A 9,704-nucleotide genomic window follows, 5' to 3' on the forward strand; every position below is an offset into this window, starting at 1 on the left:
CATATTTCATTTTATTTCATATTTTTTATCCAACTTTGAAAATTCATAAAAAATTGAAAAATAATCCAATTAATTCCAGGTTGTTTGCTACATGATCCTTGGAATGTCTAGAATGATTTGGTGTTGATTTTAGGATTTTATCATTTCTGGAATTTGAATTGTGGTTGATCATGTGAACATGTGTGCATTTGTGACATTGCCTCATTCTTTCTATCATGAAATGCTCAATATTGCTCCAATTGCCTTGAAATTTTTCATGATGATTCTTAACATGTTGATGGATTTGTGTGATTTTATTTGGCATTTTTTGCTATTCTCTTCACTGTTTGGGACACATGTACTTTAGGTGTGACAATTTGTGTCACACAATTGGGTGTTCAACTTGTGCATTTTCATATCCATATCAAATGAGCTCCTCTGTTTATGATTTTTGGCATGATGATTGTTTTGGACATGTTGTATGCTCATAAAAATTTCCAGAATTATTTGATTCATTTCTGTTTTCATATGGAATTTTGATTCTTGATGATCATTTGAATGCTTTGAAATTGCCTTTGCCTTCTCTTGCTCACTACATGACTTTGCTTAATGATTTTGATTTGGTCCGTTTTAGGACATGTTCTTGAGTGAATGTAGTTGCTTCATGTTGAATATCAAGTTCTGTTTTGACTTTTTGCCCCACCTTTGACCCTAGCCTTTGAGCTAGTGGTTTGTTCTCATCCTCTGGACTTTGTGTTTCAGGTTTCAAGCAATTAGCCACATTGGTTGATATGATCTCATCACTTGAGATACAAGTTATTTTGGTTGACTAACCTTGCTGTTTTGTAGGTCTTGTGGATGATGAATTAATTTAGTTTGCTTACATCCCATGCCTTGCATTGATGTTGTCTGATGATTGGTTGTCTCACTGTTGGACTTTCTGATTGTTTTGTCTGAATACTATACTGATTGTTTGGTTGTTTACCCAGGTACTTTAGCCGCTTTAACTCATTATTTGAGTTGCTTTGCTTTGCTTGTGGTTGGCATACCACCTAGGTAACTTCCTATTCTCCATGTAGTCTAGAAGACCTATCATGTTATGTTGGCAGACACCTGTCTGAAGCCCTCCTTATGAGGCAATGCTTGTGCTTGTTTATCTTTGTGCCTTGTACATATAAAGACCTCCTAAGTGAAGAGGCATTGGCAGATAGAAGGGATGTGCAATCCATCCCCTGCTATTCAGTTGAGTCTTTCATCTTGCTCGCACTACGTGCTGATGCATTTGAATAAACACCCAAGATCATTGTATATAGAGTCAGTCATTGTGGAGTAGAGTTCCTCATTCTGAACTCCCACACTTTCATTGTTTCAAGCTCTCCCAGGCCAGGGATAAGAGCTATGAGGTTTGATCCTCATTTCCCATTTCATCTGCTTTACCCTAACTCTCGATGTTAGGGTTAAGAGCTCAAAACACCCCTTCCAGTTGGCTTGTTTGTCGAGGTTGATTTGACCCCTTGACTAAAGCCCAGCCTTGTATGAGCCACTTGTTTGCATATAGTGTGTGTGCTTGCTCTCTTGTGATTGCTTATTTGCTGTTTCAACTTGCTTCCTGTGCGAGTTAGGATCTGCTTAGATACCTCCACCTAGGACCATTGTGGATTGCATGACAACTATTAGGCTCGAGTCAGTCTCCCTTTTAGTTGGTTATTTCCCAGTCTCTGGTTAGGAGAAATTTTCTCCCCTGTTAAGGGGAACTACGTCGCCCTGATCCTCATACCAGATGAGGTACGTAGGCAGGAGATCGTGCGAGATCTCTCCGGGCAACCTTTTCTTTTTTTGTGTGTGTTTGCTAGACAACTATTAGGCTCGAGTTCCAGACTCCCTATTAGTTTGTCTGTTTGATAATCTTTTTGTGTGTGTTAGGAGTCCGATGTAAGCCCAGCGATTGACATTCAGTTTCCTATTTGTGGTGTGTTTGGAGTCTGATGTAAGTCCAGCGATTTGCATTCGGTTTCCTGTTAGTGTTTCTTTGTTTGGAGTCTGATGTATGTCCAGCGATTGGCATTCGGTTTCCTGTTTTGTGTTTCTTTTGTTCGGAGTCGGACGTAAGACCAGCCATTGGCAGTCTGTTTCCATTTGTGTGTTTGCTTTGACGTCTCAGCGTCTGTGCGTGTGTTTTGTTTCGGCATGCGTTAGCCGAACTACGGTAGCTCTGATTCTCATTCTAGATGAGATACGTAGGCATAGGATGCGATATCCTAGCGAGCCCGTTCCCCATTTCCCCGAACTACGTCGACTCTGATGTTTGTTTCTGACAAACTACGTAGGCCCAGGATGCGACATCCTGCCGAGTCCGCTTCCGTCTTCTTCCATCTGTGTTATTATTCCAGTGTGTGTGCATTGTTTTTGAGCAGTTATTCAGCAACCTTATTCTATTCTTTTGAGCGTGGATCCCGTCGAGTACGACGGACGTGAGGGGTGCTAATACCTTCCCCTTGCGTAACTGACTCCCAATCCTTGCAATCTCCGGTCGTAAGACCATTTCCTTTCCAGGTTTACTTCGAGCGTTTCCTTTCCCTCTTTTGGGATAAATAACCGACGGTGGCGACTCTGTTTGTTTGTTTTTCCCGCCGGTTGTTTTTCGCGGATGCGACAGCTGGCGACTCTGCTGGGGACATTAGAAGTTGACCTATTGCTGGTCCATCTTCCCTAAGCGAGTCACTCATAGCGCTCTCTAGGATAGTTTTGGTTGCTTGTGCTGCTTTGTTTATTGCATTTATGATTATTATGTTGTGTATATATTTGCATAAATGTTTGCATGCATCATATTTTCATTGTGCTCGATTCTGTACAGGTTTGGTTCCTCTGATTTAGGGTGGGTGTTTTGAGTGGGGCTAAAACCGAGGCCCGAGTATACACCTAGGATTAGCGTGGTCTCACGTTGCCTCACATGTTGGATCAGCATGTTGTTGAGACGTGACATACCACAAGCCGGACGAGGTTCTTTTGAGTGAGCTCTTCCGGGTGGAGTATTCCACGTTGGTTGGGTTATCTCTTTAGGGTTGTTGACTTCGGTGACCGATCTTTTCCGGATCTCTGGTTTAGACGATCTTATGAGAGCTGCAGCGGCACACCCGAAAGGGCAAACCCGTTGAGTATCTTGTCCGATTGTCGAGACCATTATCCGCCTTAGGATGACCTGATTAGAATTCACCTGTGAGGGGAGGGTTGATTCTTACAGATGCATGTTCTGATGGTGACTTTGATGGTGACTAATGGTTCAGTTATTGATCAGAGTCTTATTTATAAGTCGGATTTATGGATTTATTTCTGAGACGCCGGAGTTCTGTCCGTGGTATTTGTCAGTGGGGATCCGTTTATTTTAGGATTCCCTGGGTTGGTACAGATGATTGTGTTGCTATCAGATTAGGGGTTCTCCAGTGATGATGGTGATATATCCTTCGGTTCCGTTTATTTCGGAACTCCCCGAGTTGGATCTATGGTTACTCAGTTCCTCAGATGGTTGTGATCAGTTCAGAGACCGTAGCTCAGTGCAGTGGATGTTCAGATGACTTGGGGGATGGCACAGTGCATTGCATTCATACATCAACATCATTCACATTTTTCATTTATCTGCATCTAACTCATGTTTATCCATATGCAGGGGACATTCTTGATTGAGATCCTGGTTGAGGAACTTCTTTGTTTCAGACATGAGGCCTGGCTTGAAAGATGACGTCGTCTATAGTTTCTTTAATCCAGAGATTGATGTGTTGAAGGATATGATAACATTAATTACACCTGACCATGTGGGGATGTTCCGTGAGGATTATGGTGGTATTCTAAAGGTGGTTTTCAGGCTTACTGATACAGATAAGAGTGCCATCCACACTTTTCTCCAGTTTTATGACCCGGGCTTGAGGTGCTTCGTTTTCCCGGATTACTTGTTGGGACCTTTGATGGAGGACTATGCCAGCATCCTGGGTATTCCGATCAGAGACCAGATTCCGTTCTATGTCACTAAGGATGAATTTGATGTTGCTGAGATTTCTCGTGCTCTTTATTTGAGCCCAGAGGTGACCAAGGGGGGTTTGAAGGAGAAGGGAAAGTTGCCCGGTTTCCATCTGAGTTTCTTGGAGGCTAAAGCCAAGGAGCATGCTGTTGTGGGTAATTGGCAGACCATTTGTGCTTTGATTGCTGTGAGCATCTATGGGATCATCTTGTTCCCTAATCAGAAGAACTTTGTGGACATTAATTCCATCCGGGTGTTTATGCAGAGGAATCCTGTTCCTACTTTGGTTGGGGATGTGTATTACTCGGTCCATAATCGGAACGAGAAGAGGCGAGGGGGATTGATCAGATGTTGTGCACAACTGTTGCACAAGTGGTTCATGGGATATCTACCTTCTAGAGGTGCTTTTGTTTCTCTTGATCCTACGGTTAATTGGGCGACCAAGTTGATAGGTTTGCGAGCTAAGGACATAGCTTGGACTCACAATGGTATGGCTGGGCGAAATTTCATTTACAGTTGTGGGAGCTTTCCCAATGTGCCTCTTATAGGAGTTCAAGGTTGCATTAATTACAACCCGATGCTTCTTAGGAGGCAAATGGGATTTGCTATGGAGGTTCCTCCTCTCGAATGTGAGATTCAGGAGTCTTTCTACTTCCCAGCTGAGGGTAATCTGTCATAGTTGAGGCAAGTATCCGGGGCATGGCGTAACATTCAGAGGAAGGGCAAGGTTCCTTTTGGTAAGGTTAATAGCAGGTCTTTTCCTCCATTTGATGATTGTCTTAGGAAGAGGATTGAGCTCACACATTTACCATTTCTTGGAGGTGATCCTTGGTGTCCTTTGATTGATGGGCCACATTCTTCTGTCAGCATGGAAGAGTTCCTTGAGATGAAGAAAGCCAGAGATCAGCTGCAGGTAGAGAAGACTGAGTTGGAGATGAGTGTTGCTAGGATTCAAATGGCTAATCAGGAAATCAAAGGGAAGATAGAAGACCAGGATAAGAGACATGCTTTGGAGGTGAAGCGCTTTGACATAGACACCGCTTATTACCGCAAGATCATCTAAACGTTGGAGTCATCTACAAGGGAGCATGACATTGCCAAGGAGAAGCACTACTAGAATAAGTCATTTTAGCCTCCTAGTTTAGAGTCGGCCACCGACACGGACACTATTAGTGTCGGCTAAGCCTACACTAACGGACTCTATCTAGGTACACTTGTAAGACAAGTTATTTTTTTTATCAGTGTCGGCAAAACCGACACTACTTGTTATTTTATATTTGAAGAATGTTTGATTAATTTATTTAGAGTCGGTGAGACCGACTCTATCTAGTAGCATTATTTTTTAATTAGTATTTATTTACTTAGAGTCCGCTGAGCCGACTCTATTCTTATAACATATACAATTTCCATTGATTTATCTATAATATATATATATATATATATATATATATTTAAGGTTTAAGTATTTTATTTATTAATTAGAGTCCGCTTGGCGGACTCTATGGAATTTTCTATTTCGTACCAAAAATCAGCTTATTTCCCTCTTTCCTTTTCCCTCGTCATTTTTCACTCTCCCTCCATTTCATTTCACAAAACGAAAACCCTAATCTGATTCTTCCTCTCTCTCTTCCGATTCTTCCTCTTACCGTCACAGGCATCACCACCGTAATCGCCGAGACCGCGACAAGGACTCCGTTAAGAACCAAAAAAAACCAAGTCTCACTCCCACACCAAACGACGTCGCAAGCATCATCGCTAGTCTTCCGATTCTGATTCATATTCTTCATCCCCCTCTATGATTACTCCAGGTTCCAATTCAATTCCTCACATAACGGACTACATGCTTATTCCCTTTTTAATTTTTATTTCTCGGTATATACATGATTTGATTCCATATTCAATTTACTATCCATGAATTTTTATGTACAGACGTTCTCAAATGCTATGGAATACAGTTGAAGAAATAGTTTATTCAACCTTTTGTCTCTGTGTTTTGGTTACGGGTATGTTTGTATGTTTCCACTAATTTGAATTAATCAAATTTAGTTTAAAGTTCGTTTGTGTATTTGGTTCTGCCGTGAAGAAAATTGATTTTGATTGAATTGATTCTGTAAAAGTAATTCTGGCTAAAAGTGATTTACAGTATGTTTTAGATAAATTGTTGCAAAAGTGAGTTGAGTTGTGTTAAGAAAGAAAAATCAGTTCTACATGATTTACAGTATGTTTTACAGTGATTTACAGTATGTTTTACAGTATGTTATAGAAAGAAAAATCAGTTCTACATGAGAGCAACCGAACATGTTAAAATCAATTTTGGGTGATCCAAATGTTATGGTATTGATCAATATGACACTCAAGGCTTAGGTCCTTAGATTCTGCAGCTAAATTTTATGTCATTATTTGGTAAATGATTCTTGGATTCGTATTTATGTGTGACAACTTCAGACATTTCAAGTTCCGTCTTTTTTGAGAAGAAAAGCCAACCCTAAAAATGTTGTTTCCATCATACTGGGAGGAGGTTCTGGTGTTCAACTTTTTCCTCTTACCAAACGAGCTGCTACACCAGCTGTGAGTTAACCAAACCATTGTTTTTGTTGACTCAAAATTCGAGAATTGTTTCATTCGATAATGATACATAGTATTGTTTACATTTTTCAGGTTCCTGTTGGTGGATGCTACAGGCTTATAGACATTCCAATGAGCAACTGCATCAACAGCGGCATCAACAAAGTATTTGTATTGACACAGTTCAACTCAGCATCCCTTAACCGTCATATCTCTCGCACCTATTTTGGAAATGGCATCAACTTTGGAGATGGATACGTAGAGGTATGTATCAAGAAATCGGCTGTTAATTGTGAATGGTGTATATCGTCATGTTTAATTTTTGAACCACTGAAAATAAAATAAAAATCCCTTGGAATGCATGTATTCTATTCTCTCCTAATACCCATTAGGAAGTTATCTGATTTTCTCCTAATACCCATTAGGAACTTATCAGCCATTCATTTTTGTCTAATATATGTTTGTTTGCAACCGACTTTTTTGAGATCAAACTTGTAAAGGAAATTGAGCCAGCATTGAAAAAACAGCTTGTTATTTCAACAGTACTGATGACTGTTGGAATTGCAATTGTTAGTTGGATAGCACTCCCATCTACCTTCACCATCTTCAATTTTGGAGAGCAGAAAGTTGTCAAGAACTGGTTAGTTTCATAACACTTATTGTTAGGGTTTCAGTCTATTTACGAAATAATGATTTGAATCATAAATTTTGAACAGTCTTAGTACTTACTGGATTGATTTTGGCTTTGCAGGCAGCTATTCTTGTGTGTTTCTGTTGGTCTTTGGGCAGGGCTTATCATTGGATTTGTTACTGAATACTATACCAGCAATGCATACAGGTAAAAGCAATTCTGAATCATATTTTGCATTTTCATCTTCATTCATCTAATTGATTAAATATTAACAGGAGTTACATTTTCTTTCTGAATTTTGCAGCCCTGTGCAAGATGTTGCTGATTCCTGCAGGACTGGTGCTGCTACCAATGTTATCTTTGGTCTTGCCTTGGGATACAAGTCTGTTATCATTCCAATTTTTGCCATTGCAATTAGTATTTTTGTAAGTTTCAGTTTTGCTGCTATGTATGGTGTTGCTGTTGATGCACTTGGAATGTTGAGTACTATAGCAACCGGATTAGCCATCGATGCATATGGTCCAATCAGTGACAATGCCGGAGGTATTGCTGAGATGGCTGGAATGAGTCACAGAATTCGTGAGAGAACCGATGCTCTTGATGCTGCAGGAAACACAACTGCTGCCATTGGAAAGGTTCAGTTTTCCTCTTTTTTTTTCTTTTCTTTTCACCTAGTTCAATATATTCTATTATTCTAGTTAAGTTCTTGATGTATGTTGTAACTATGTTGTAGGGGTTTGCTATTGGTTCTGCCGCCCTTGTGTCTTTGGCCCTTTTTGGTGCCTTTGTGAGCCGTGCTGGTGTTACAACCGTCGATGTCCTGACTCCCAAGGTTTTCATCGGTCTGATTGTGGGCGCCATGCTCCCTTACTGGTTTTTGCCATGACCATGAAGAGTGTCGGAAGTGCAGCATTGAAGATGGTTGAGGAAGTTCGCAGGCAATTCAACACGATTCCTGGATTGATGGAGGGAACTGCGAAACCTGACTATGCCACATGTGTGACAATCTCCACCGACGCTTCCATCAAAGAAATGATCCCACCTGGTGCCCTTGTTATGCTAACACCCCTTATTGTTGGGATCTTTTTTGGTGTTGAAACACTTTCTGGTGTCCTTGCCGGATCATTGGTTTCTGGTGTACAGGTAATTAATGTTTGGTACCCACTGTCTGCTGCTTGTAATACAATCAATATTAATTCATGATGCAATGTGGTTGTTGTGTTGATTACAGATTGCCATCTCTGCATCCAACACTGGCGGTGCTTGGGATAATGCCAAGAAGTACATCGAGGTAAAATACTATTTTACTAAATAGATTGAGCTGTATGATACTATTTTTGATAGAAGTATTTGGAGTTTCTATCTCCTTCCATCAACCAAGAGCTTTTAGCTCTCTGACTCCACCTTATTTGGAGGTTGATATTAATTATAGTATCGTTAAACATATTAGTAGTTTTAAAATATATATGTTTACCCCTTTATTTTTCAGAAGCAGACTTAATCAAATTAAACTCTCCAAAAAGGATCTAGTTATCCATTTTTATAGTCTAATGTAAGTTAGATATAATAGCACAAGTCCTATGTTTATCAACATGCTTAGAGTGACCATAGAAAGCTGTAATTCTACAGTCAGGACTGCTATCAGTTTGAAAAGGAAAGTTCTGTTGAAAATGAAATTCCTGCTGTGCTGTTTGATATCAGTTTGAAATTCCTGCTATCAGTTTGAAAAGGAAAGTTCTGTTGAAAATGAAATTCCTGCTGTGCTGTTATTGCTGCTTTTATATGGATAGATATATATTAACTAATGTATATAATTACTGTACTTTTATGATAAAGTGAGCCTGTACTTTTATAATTACTGTATATATTAACTAATGCATTGTCACTTTATATGGATAAATATATATTAACTAATGTTTAAGATTATCTAACGACACTTTCCATTCTTCAATTGGTTTATTTTGTAAGGAACATCCCACGTCTTTAATCAATTTAGGCACACCTTCACATTCAAAAGCAACTTCACGAAGCAATGCGAGCTGCTACCGAGGCTGCAAAAGCTGCTACCGAGACAGCACAAAGGATGGAGAGGGAGATGAATGCTTGGAAGGAATTTATGATGAAGAAATTTGACACTTCAACTTTTGTATCACATTCTCATCATTATGATGACGATTTGGATGATCAATCATTAGATGAAGATTGATCTTGTACTTTTAGTAGAACGAATTAATCTCGGATGTGATTACTTTTTGTGTATGTTTTTTGAAAGTTAATGTGGGTAGAACTTTTGTAGTTACTTTCACGAATATTTAAAATTGTTTCCAAATGTTTTACCATAAATATGATATTGTGGATTGAAAAAATTTGTTTGAGTGAGGTTGTCATGTTGCAACCCGTTATTGTCCTTTTTTGTTGACTTTAGAGTCGGTGTATGCAAGGCTAAATATTATTATAGACTTTTCTATGTTGACTTTAGGGTCGGTGACACGGACGCTATCTGTTGACTTTTTTTGT

General features: G+C 39.6%; 1 long non-coding RNA gene and 1 pseudogene across 1 annotated transcript; both read left to right on the top strand.

The window, feature by feature from the left end:
• Nucleotides 1-5,864: 5,864 nt before the first annotated feature.
• Nucleotides 5,865-6,809, top strand: LOC127132056 (uncharacterized). Its single transcript, XR_007806546.1, has 3 exons — nt 5,865-5,994; nt 6,437-6,559; nt 6,650-6,809. It is a non-coding gene; the product is annotated as an uncharacterized LOC127132056 (long non-coding RNA).
• Nucleotides 6,810-6,913: 104 nt separating this feature from the next.
• LOC127128802 (pyrophosphate-energized vacuolar membrane proton pump 1-like) lies at nt 6,914-9,486 on the top strand (annotated as a pseudogene).
• The last annotated feature ends 218 nt before the right edge of the window (nt 9,487-9,704 follow it).

Source organism: Lathyrus oleraceus, chromosome 3 (assembly GCF_024323335.1).
Source record: "Lathyrus oleraceus cultivar Zhongwan6 chromosome 3, CAAS_Psat_ZW6_1.0, whole genome shotgun sequence".
Lineage (NCBI taxonomy): Eukaryota > Viridiplantae > Streptophyta > Magnoliopsida > Fabales > Fabaceae > Lathyrus > Lathyrus oleraceus.